Source organism: Coregonus clupeaformis, unplaced genomic scaffold (assembly GCF_020615455.1).
Source record: "Coregonus clupeaformis isolate EN_2021a unplaced genomic scaffold, ASM2061545v1 scaf0499, whole genome shotgun sequence".
NCBI lineage: Eukaryota > Metazoa > Chordata > Actinopteri > Salmoniformes > Salmonidae > Coregonus > Coregonus clupeaformis.
Genome location: NW_025533954.1, coordinates 1 through 12,575, shown reverse-complemented (window position 1 = coordinate 12,575; position 12,575 = coordinate 1).

Below are 12,575 nucleotides of genomic sequence, written 5' to 3'. Positions count from 1 at the left end.
CTCTGGGATGGATGAGGCTAGTATCTCAGGAGAGACAGGAGGAGTCTCTGGGATGGATGAGGCTAGTATCTCAGGAGAGACAGAAGGAGAAGGAGTCTCTGGGATGGATGAGGCTAGTATCTCAGGAAAGACAGGAGGAGTCTCTGGGATGGATGAGGCTAGTATCTCAGGAAAGACAGGAGGAATCTCTGGGATGGATGAGGCTAGTATCTCAGAAGAGACAGAAGGAGTCTCTGGGATGGATGAGGCTAGTATCTCAGGAGAGACATAAGGAGAAGGAGTCTCTGGGATAGATGAGGCTAGTATCTCAGGAGGGACAGGAGGAGTCTCTGGGATGGATGAGGCTAGTATCTCAGGAGAGACAGGAGGAGAAGGAGTCTCTGGGATGGATGAGGCTAGTATCTCAGGAAAGACAGAAGGAGTCTCTGGGATGGATGAGGCTAGTATCTCAGGAGAGACAGAAGGAGTCTCTGGGATGGATGAGGCTAGTATCTCAGGAGAGACAGAAGGAGTCTCTGGGATGGATGAGGCTAGTATCTCAGGAGAGACAGGAGGAGAAGAGGTCTGGGATGGAGGAGGCTAGTATCTCAGGAGAGACAGGAGGAGAAGGCGTCTCTGGGATGGATGAGGCTAGTATCTCAGGAGAGACAGGAGGAGAAGGAGTCTCTGGGATGGATGAGGCTAGTATCTCAGGAGAGACAGGAGGAGAAGGAGTCTCTGGGATGGATGAGGCTAGTATCTCAGGAGAGACAGGAGGAGTCTCTGGGATGGATGAGGCTAGTATCTCAGGAGAGACAGGAGGAGAAGAGGTCTGGGATGGAGGAGGCTAGTATCTCAGGAGAGACAGGAGGAGAAGGAGTCTGGGATGGATGAGGCTAGTATCTCAGGAGGGCCAGGAGGAGAAGGTGTCTCTGGGATGGATGAGGCTAGTATCTCAGGAGAGACAGGAGTATATAATATAATAATATAATAATATATAATAATATAATATTTAGCAGACGCCTTTATCCAAAGCGACTTACAGTCATGCGTGCATACATTTTTTTTTGTGTATGGGTGGTCCCGGGGATCGAACCCACTACCTTGGCGTTACAAGCGCCGTGCTCTACCAGCTGAGCTACAGAGGACCACGGAGGAGAAGGAGTCTCTGGGATGGATGAGGCTAGTATCTCAAGAGAGACAGGAGGAGAAGGAGTCTCTGGGATGGATGAGGCTAGTATCTCAGGAGAGACAGGAGGAGTCTCTGGGATGGATGAGGCTAGTATCTCAGGAGAGACAGGAGGAGAAGAGGTCTGGGATGGAGGAGGCTAGTTTCTCAGGAGAGACAGGAGGAGTAGGAGTCTCTGGAATGGATGAGGCTAGTATCTCAGGAGAGACAGGAGGAGAAGGAGTCTCTGGGATGGATGAGGCTAGTATCTCAGGAGAGACAGGAGGAGAAGGAGTCTCTGGGATGGATGAGGCTAGTATCTCAGGAGAGACAGGAGGAGTCTCTGGGATGGATGAGGCTAGTATCTCAGGAAAGACAGAAGGAGTCTCTGGGATGGATGAGGCTAGTATCTCAGGAGAGACAGGAGGAGAAGGAGTCTCTGGGATGGATGAGGCTAGTATCTCAGGAGAGACAGGAGGAGTCTCTGGGATGGATGAGGCTAGTATCTCAGGAGAGACAGAAGGAGAAGGAGTCTCTGAGATGGATGAGGCTAATATCTCAGGAGAGACAGGAGGAGTCTCTGGGATGGGTGAGGCTAGTATCTCAGGAGAGACAGGAGGAGAAGGAGTCTCTGGGATGGATGAGGCTAGTATCTCAGGAGAGACAGGAGGAGAAGGAGTCTCTGGGATGGATGAGGCTAGTATCTCAGGAGAGACAGGAGGAGAAGGAGTCTCTGGGATGGATGAGGCTAGTATCTCAGGAGAGACAGGAGGAGTCTCTGGGATGGATGAGGCTAGTATCTCAGGAAAGACAGAAGGAGTCTCTGGGATGGATGAGGCTAGTATCTCAGGAGAGACAGGAGGAGAAGGAGTCTCTGGGATGGATGAGGCTAGTATCTCAGGAGAGACAGGAGGAGTCTCTGGGATGGATGAGGCTAGTATCTCAGGAGAGACAGAAGGAGAAGGAGTCTCTGAGATGGATGAGGCTAGTATCTCAGGAGAGACAGGAGGAGTCTCTGGGATGGATGAGGCTAGTATCTCAGGAGAGACAGGAGGAGAAGGAGTCTCTGGGATGGATGAGGCTAGTATCTCAGGAGAGACAGGAGGAGAAGGAGTCTCTGGGATGGATGAGGCTAGTATCTCAGGAGAGACAGGAGGAGAAGGAGTCTCTGGGATGGATGAGGCTAGTATCTCAGGAGAGACAGGAGGAGTCTCTGGGATGGATGAGGCTAGTATCTCAGGAGAGACAGGAGGAGTCTCTGGGATGGATGAGGCTAGTATCTCAGGAGTGACAGAAGGAGTTTCTGGGATGGATGAGGCTAGTATCTCAGGAGAGACAGAAGGAGTCTCTGGGATGGTTGAGGCTAGTATCTCAGGAGAGACAGGAGGAGTCTCTGGGATGGATGAGGCTAGTATCTCAGGAGAGACAGGAGGAGAAGGAGTCTCTGGGATGGATGAGGCTAGTATCTCAGGAGAGACAGGAGGAGTCTCTGGGATGGATGAGGCTAGTATCTCAGGAGAGACAGGAGGTGAAGGAGTCTCTGGGATGGATGAGGCTAGTATCTCAGGAGAGACAGGAGGAGTCTCTGGGATGGATGAGGCTTGTATCTCAGGAGAGACAGGAGGAGTCTCTGGGATGGATGAGGCTAGTATCTCAGGAGAGACAGGAGGAGAAGGAGTCTCTGGGATGGATGAGGCTAGTATCTCAGGAGAGACAGAAGGAGAAGGAGTCTCTGGGATGGATGAGGCTAGTATCTCAGGAGAGACAGGAGGAGAAGGAGTCTCTGGGATGGATGAGGCTAGTATCTCAGGAGAGACAGGAGGAGTCTCTGGGATGGATGAGGCTAGTATCTCAGGAGAGACAGAAGGAGAAGGAGTCTCTGGGATGGATGAGGCTAGTATCTAAGGAGAGACAGGATGAGAAGGAGTCTCTGGGATGGATGAGGCTAGTATCTCAGGAGAGACAGAAGGAGTCTCTGGGATGGATGAGGCTAGTATCTCAGGAGAGACAGGAGGAGTCTATGGGATGGATGAGGCTAGTATCTCAGGAGAGACAGGAGGAGAAGGAGTCTCTGGGATGGATGAGGCTAGTATCTCAGGAGAGACAGGAGGAGTCTCTGGGATGGATGAGGCTAGTATCTCAGGAGAGACAGGAGGAGAAGAGGTCTGGGATGGATGAGGCTAGTATCTCAGGAGAGACAGAAGGAGTCTCTGGGATGGATGAGGCTAGTATCTCAGGAGAGACAGAAGGAGAAGGAGTCTCTGGGATGGATGAGGCTAGTATCTCAGGAGAGACAGGAGGAGAAGGAGTCTCTGGGATGGATGAGGCTAGTATCTCAGGAGAGACAGGAGGAGAAGGAGTCTCTGGGATGGATGAGGCTAGTATCTCAGGAGAGACAGGAGGAGTCTCTGGGATGGATGAGGCTAGTATCTCAGGAGAGACAGGAGGAGTCTCTGGGATGGATGAGGCTAGTATCTCAGGAGAGACAGGAGGAGTCTCTGGGATGGATGAGGCTAGTATCTCAGGAGAGACAGGAGGAGAAGGCGTCTCTGGGATGGATGAGGCTGGTATCTCAGGAGAGACAGGAGGAGTCTCTGGGATGGATGAGGCTAGTATCTCAGGAGAGACAGGAGGAGAAGAGGTCTGGGATGGAGGAGGCTAGTATCTCAGGAGAGACAGAAGGAGTCTCTGGGATGGATGAGGCTAGTATCTCAGGAAATACAGAAGGAGTCTCTGGGATGGATGAGGCTAGTATCTCAGGAGAGACAGGAGGAGAAGGAGTCTCTGGGATGGATGAGGCTTTTATCTCAGGAGAGACAGAAGGAGTCTCTGGGATGGATGAGGCTAGTATCTCAGGAGAGACAGGAGGAGAAGGAGTCTCTAGGATGGATGAGGCTAGTATCTCAGGAGAGACAGGAGGAGTCTCTGGGATGGATGAGGCTAGTATCTCAGGAGAGACAGGAGGAGAAGGAGTCTCTGGTATGGATGAGGCTAGTATCTCAGGAGAGACAGAAGGAGAAGGAGTCTCTGGGATGGATGAGGCTAGTATCTCAGGAGAGACAGAAGGAGTCTCTGGGATGGATGACGCTAGTATCTCAGGAGAGACAGGAGGAGAAGGAGTCTCTGGGATGGATGACGCTAGTATCTCAGGAGAGACAGGAGGAGAAGGAGTCTCTGGGATGGATGAGGCTAGTATCTCAGGAGAGACAGGAGGAGTCTCTGGGATGGATGAGGCTAGTATCTCAGGAGAGACAGGAGGAGTCTCTGGGATGGATGAGGCTAGTATCTCAGGAGAGACAGGAGGAGTCTCTGGGATGGATGAGGCTATTATCTCAGGAGAGACAGGAGGAGAAGGCGTCTCTGGGATGGATGAGGCTAGTATCTCAGGAGAGACAGGAGGAGTCTCTGGGATGGATGAGGCTAGTATCTCAGCAAAGACAGAAGGAGTCTCTGGGATGGATGAGGCTAGTATCTCAGGAGAGACAGGAGGAGAAGGAGTCTCTGTGATGGATGAGGCTTTTATCTCAGGAGAGACAGAAGGAGTCTCTGGGATGGATGAGGCTAGTATCTCAGGAGAGACAGGAGGAGAAGGAGTCTCTGGGATGGATGAGGCTAGTATCTCAGGAGAGACAGGAGGAGTCTCTGGGATGGATGAGGCTAGTATCTCAGGAGAGACAGGAGGAGAAGGAGTCTCTGGGATGGATGAGGCTAGTATCTCAGGAGAGACAGAAGGAGAAGGAGTCTCTGTGATGGATGAGGCTAGTATCACAGGAGAGACAGAAGGAGTCTCTGGGATGGATGACGCTAGTATCTCAGGAGAGACAGGAGGAGAAGGAGTCTCTGGGATGGATGACGCTAGTATCTCAGGAGAGACAGGAGGAGAAGGAGTCTCTGGGATGGATGAGGCTAGTATCTCAGGAGAGACAGGAGGAGTCTCTGGGATGGATGAGGCTAGTATCTCAGGAGAGACAGGAGGAGAAGGAGTCTCTGGGATGGATGAGGCTAGTATCTCAGGAGAGACAGAAGGAGTCTCTGGGATGGATGAGGCTAGTATCTCAGGAGAGACAGAAGGAGGAGGAGTCTCTGGGATGGATGAGGCTAGTATCTCAGGAGAGACAGGAGGAGAAGGAGTCTCTGGGATGGATGAGGCTAGTATCTCAGGAGAGACAGGAGGAGAAGGAGTCTCTGGGATGGATGAGGCTAGTATCTCAGGAGAGACAGGAGGAGAAGGAGTCTCTGGGATGGATGAGGCTAGTATCTCAGGAAAGACAGGAGGAGTCTCTGGGATGGCCCCTGGAAGTGTCTGAAGGGAAGTGTGTATCACTTTCTCATAAACTGTTAAAACTCACCACTCGGTCTGTTCCCACTGGAGACTATAGCAGTCAGCATTAACACTCTATGTGTAAGTACACACGCTCTGTGAAGAACTGCTTCATCTCTGGTTCACTCAACCACAAACATGATGATGACTTCCACAGTTAGACAGGGTACGAGTGCAGTTAGTTTTTTTGGTTGCCTGTGTTGCATGTTATTTTTCACATATCAGTTTGCAAACAATATTTAAAAAAAAAGAATCATTGAGTTAATAAAGCCGCATACAAACATGGTCTCTTTTTTTGCTTTCTTGAGTAAGGCAGCTCCAAAATGCAGGTGTTTCAACCTAGCTCAGTGCTTTCTGTGGTGGTGGGGCAGCCAGTGGAAAATACGGAGCATAGGGGTTGGTAATGTTCTCTAGTTGCGCCGTGATTGGCTCAGTGTTCTGTCACTCATGGGGACACTATGTCACCACAAAATCTAAGGGGAGAGATCGAAAAATTCAAGCCCCTTTGGTGCTGCCATAGAGTTACATTAGAAGTGCCCATCCAAGAAGGCTCAAGATCATTGGCCACAGATAAAATGATTAAATCACATTATATCTACAGTAGCTTTGATTGGACTGATCATGTCAACATCATACTTTCAAAATCTTAGCTAGCAAGCTAGACAAGCAGTCATCATTATGAATCACGTTGATAATCTACTGGCAAATCCTTTTCAATCTTTGTCATATGAAGAGAAATTATAGATAAAACGTGTCGGTGCTCATCGGCCATTGGACATAAACATTACACAACAAGTTGGAAATCGCAAATTCACAATGAGTGGTTTGGAAGGAATCAATGGCTAACTGCAAGCTTTGCAAAGCAATCACTAGCCTGCTATTCAGTGGAGTGGGTTTGTGGTCCAAGTCTGGGTTAAAGGGTCTCTTTTCCAAGCTTAAAAGGATAGACATTCAACACAATGGGCCAGAAAAGGTTGAATACATTGACCATGCTGTCAATCCAGCATGACTTCTGCCGCGTTCAAAACAACTGGAAACTCGGAAATCTCAGACTTCAGTGAGTTCAAAACAACTGGGAACTGGGAAATAAACGAGCTCCGACTGGGAAAATACGTTTTGAACGGTCATCCAACTCAGAATTCCAAGTCAGGAACTCCGGCCTCTTTCTAGAGCTCCGACCTGAAGATCACTAACGACATGATTCGATCTTGTTTTTTCAGAGTTCCCAGTTGTCATGAAAGCACCATAAATCCAGAGAATGCCAGACTTTGATGAAAAAGTTTTATGTAAAAAATAAATGCCCACAGGAAGGATTGCCGCACCACCTTCCTGTTCAAGTGAGCACAGCACAACAAGGTGAGTCCAAAAATGTATTGTATGCTGCTGCATAAATGATGTAATATGGCAGGGAGATATGTATACTGTAGCTAAGAAATTAAAACTAAGTGTATGTTGTGGAGTAAGCTGTTAGTAGCCCATGTGCCTCACCCTAATAATTTGGTCCCGTTTCCCCTCCTAATTTCGCCTACTGTTCTGACTTGGTGGTGCACATGTAGCCTATAACCAGTTGTAGAGAAATGTCATCATCAAATATTGTAAGTGCTTTCATTGTCTGCTTATATGCCCCCTTTATTTATCCTATCCTTATGATGACTTCCACAGTTAGACAGGGTACGAGTGCAGTTTGTATATGACTAAAAATGTATACTCTCTCCATGGTGCCCTCCTACACACACACGAACACGCACGCACGAGCACCAATACACACACACACACACACACACACACACACACACACACACACACACACACACACACACACACACACACACACACACACACACACACACACACACACACTGACTAAAGTCTTTAAAAACACAGGTCACTGTTTTCATGAGGTTATTGTGGTCCTCTGTAGCTCAGCTGGTAGAGCACGGCGCTTGTAACGCCAAGGTAGTGGGTTCGATCCCTGGGACCACCCATACACAAAAATGTATGCACGCATGACTGTAAGTCGCTTTGGATAAAAGCGTCTGCTAAATGGCATATTATTATTAATGTCATTCTGTAAAAAGTGTCAGTGAACTTCTCCATTAAACCTGGCAAGTAGTTTTCTCCTTGGTCTGTGTTCACGGTTCCCATTACTTTTTCTGGTGTGATGTCGCCACCTAGTGGTCTCATGTATTATTAGCTTCTAACCAGTACAGCCAGAGGAGGATGCATGTTGGCATTTATTGTCATGAATCTTGCCCTAGAGGCAGCTCTGCAGAGCGGTCACTAGCTGGCACAGCCACAAAGTCATAAAATCTGATTTTAAACCTAACCCTAACCACACTGCTAACCCTAATGACTAACCCCAAAATTGTATTACAACCAAAAAGCACATTTTTGTTTTCATGAATTTTTACAATATAGCCTATTTTGACTTTGCAGCTGGCCCATCTAGCGAAAATCAAACAGTTCTGCCTCCAGGGCAAGATTCATGACAATAAACGTCAACCTGCGAGGAGGATGAGCCTCCTCCCTTCTGAGGGAGAATCTCAAATGCATACTCCTGGCGTCCTCTCTTCTCTCTCCTCACCTCCTTCTCAAAACACATTGGATGAGAAAGCCAGAGGTCCCTCCCCTCTGATCTTCTCCTCCAATGGGTTTTGATAAGGAGGTGAGGAGAGAGGAGAAAGTATGTGAGGAGCATGCATTTGAGATTCTCCCTGACTCTTGTTCCTCTCAAGGTTTCTTCCAGGAGGATGGGCCTCCAACCCTCTGACTCTTGTTCCTCTCAAGGTTTCTTCCTTCTACAGAGTTTTTTAGCTGCTTGCCAAGGGGTCTGGGCTGGCTTACTGTAAAAGCACATTGTGACTGATGATATAGAAAGGGATTTATGGATGCAATTTCATTGATTGATTGAAGTTTGGCAATTGGTTTTGCAGCAGGTAAGGACGAAACATTAAAAAAACATGTAAAATCCACATGGATCACAATGATACACCATGAAAACAACACAATGATACACCATGACAACAACACAATGACACACCATGACAACAACACAATGATACACCATGACAAAACACAATGATACACCACGACAACAACACAACAACACACCACGACAACAACACAATGATACACCATGACGACAACACAACGACACACCATGACAACAACACAATGATACATCATGACAACAACACAATGATACACCATGACAACAACACAATGATACACCATGACAACAACACAATGATACACCATGACAACAACACAATGATACACCATGACAAAACACAATGATACACCATGACAACAACACAATGATACACCATGACAACAACACAATTATACATCATGACAACAACACAATGATACACCATGACAACAACACAATGATACACCATGACAAAACACAATGATACACCATGACAACAACACAATGATACACCATGACAACAACACAATGAGACACCATGACAAAACACAATGATACACCATGACAACAACACAATGATACACCACGACAACAACACAATGATAAACCATGACAACAACACAATGATACACCATGACCACAACACAATGATACACCATGACCAAAACAAAATGATACACCACGACAACAACACAACGATACACCATGACAACAACACAATGACACACCATGACAACAACACAATGATACACCACAACAACAACACAACAATATACCACAACAACAACACAACGACACACCACGACAACAACACAATGATACACCATGACAACAACGCAGTGATATACCACGACAACAACACAACGATACACCACGACAACAACACAATGATAAACCATGACAACAACACAATGATACACCATGACCACAACACAATGATACACCATGACCACAACAAAATGATACACCACAACAACAACCCAACAATACACCACGACAACAACACAACGACACACCACGACAACAACACAATGACACACCATGACAACAACACAATGATACACCACGACAACAACACAACAATATACCACGACAACAACACAACGACACACCACGACAACAACACAATGATACACCATGACAACAACGCAGTGATATACCACGACAACAACACAACGATACACCACGACAACAACACAATGATAAACCATGACAACAACACAATGATACACCATGACCACAACACAATGATACACCATGACCACAACAAAATGATACACCACAACAACAACCCAACAATACACCACGACAACAACACAACGACACACCACGACAACAACACAATGATACACCATGACAACAACGTAGTGATATACCACGACAACAACACAACGATACACCACGACAACAACACAATGATAAACCATGACAACAACACAATGATACACCATGACCACAACACAATGATACACCATGACCACAACACAATGATACACGATGACCACAACAAAATGATACACCACAACAACAACACAACAATACACCATGACAACAACACAATGACACACCATGACAACAACACAATGATACACCACGACAAAAACACAATTATACACCACGACAACAACACAATTATACACCATGACAACAACACAATGATACACCATGACCACAACACAATGATACACCACGACAACAACAAAATGTTACACCACGACAACAACACAATGATACACCATGACAACAACACTGCACACCATGACAACAACACAATGATACACCGCGACAACAACACAATGATACACCATGACAACAACACAATGATACACCATGGCGACAACACAATGATACACCATGACAACAAAACAATGATACACAATGACAAAAAACACCATGATAACAATACAATGACAACAACACCATGACAAAACACAATGATACACAATGACAATAACACAATGACACACCATGACAACAACACAATGACAACAACACAATGATACACCATGACAAAAACACAACAACACACCATGACAAAACACAACAATACACCATGACAACAACACAATGATACACCATGACAACAACACAATGATACACCATGACAACAACCACGTAACCAGATAAAAACCATCACATAACCAGATAAAAACCAACATCACATAACCAGATAAAAACCATCACAAAAAACAGATAAAAACCATCACATAACCAGATAAAAACCATCACATAACCAGATAAAATCAACATCACATAACCAGATAAAAACCAACACCACATAACCAGATAAAAACCAACACCACATAACCAGATAAAAACCATCACATAACCAGATAAAAACCATCACATAACAAAATAAAAACCATCACATAACAAAATAAAAACCATCATCACATAACCAGATAAAAACCATCACATAACCAGATAAAAACCATCATCACATAACCAGATAAAAACCATCACATAACCAGATAAAAACCATCACACAACCAGATAAAAACCATCACATAACCAGAAAAAAACCATCACATATCCAGATAAAAACCATCACACAACCAGATAAAAACCATCACATAACCAGTTAAAAACCATCACACAACCAGAATAAAACCATCACATAACCAGATAAAAACCATCACATAACCAGATAAAAACCAACATCACATAACCAGATTGTTCAAATCATTGCCTGGCTAGCTAAATCGGTGGAGCATGATCTCTTAATCTCAGAGTCGTTGGTTCAAGCCCTACATTGGGCGATCATTTCCTTTGGGGGTGGCAGGTAACCTAGCGGTTTCCGGTTCAAATTCTGGTTGGAAGTGGGCCGGCAACTGAAGAGTTGAGCCGCACCTGTTTGTTTTTGTGGTTGCCTGTTTTGCATGTTATTTTTCACATATCAGTTTGCAAACAATATTTTAAAAAAAGAATCATTGAGTTAATAAAGTCGCATGCAAACATGGTCTCTTTTTTTGCTTTCTTGAGTAAGGCAGCTCCAAAATGCAGGTGTTTCAGTCTAGCTCAGTGCTTTCTGTGGTGGTGGGGCAGCCAGCGGAAAATACGGAGCATAGGGGTTGGTAATGTTCTCTAGTTGCGCCGTGATTGACTCAGTGTTCTGTCACTCATGGGGACACTACGTCACCACAAAATCTAAGGGGAGAGATCGAAAAATTCAAGCCCCTTGGGTGCTGCCATAGAGTTACATTAGAAGTGCCCATCCAAGAAGGCTCAAGGTCATTGGCCACAGATAAAATGATGTCAAATCACATTATACAGTAGCTTTGATTGGACTGATCATGTCAACATCATACTTTCAAAATCTTAGCTAGCAAGCTAGACAAGCAGTCATCATTATGAATCACGTTGACAATCTACTGACAAATCCTTTTCAATCCTTGTCATATGAAGAGAAATTATAGATAAAGCGTATCGGTGCTCATTGGCCATTGGACATAAACATTACACAACAAGTTGGAAATGGCAAATTCACAATGAGTGGTTTGGAAGGAATCAATGGCTAACTGCAAGCTTTGCAAAGCAATCACTAGCCTGCTATTCAGTGGAGTGGGTGTGTGGTGCAAGTCTGGGTTAAAGGGTCTCTTTTCCTAGCTTAAAAGGATAGACATTCAACACAATGGGCCAGAAAAGGTTGAATACATTGACCATGCTGTCAATCCAGCATGACTTCTGCCGCGTTCAAAACAACTGGAAACTCGGAACTGGGAAATCTCAGACTTCAGTGAGTTCAAAACAACTGGGAACTGGGAAATAAACGAGCTCCGACTGGGAAAATACGTTTTGAACGGTCATCCAACTCAGAATTCCAAGTCAGGAACTCTGGCCTCTTTCTAGAGCTCCGACCTGAAGATCACTAACGACATGCTCTTGTTTTTTTCAGAGTTCCCAGTTGTCATGAAAGCACCATAAATCCAGAGAATGCCAGACTTTGATGAAAAGATTTATGTAAAAATAAATGCCCACAGGAAGGATTGCCGCGCCACCTTCCTGTTCAAGTGAGCACAGCACAACAAGGTGAGTCCAAAATGTATTGTATGCTGCTGCATAAATGATGTAATATGCCAGGGAGATATGTATACTGTAGCTAAGAAATTAAAACTAAGTGTATGTTGTGGAGTAAGCTGTTAGTAGCCCATGTGCCTCACCCTAATAATTTGGTC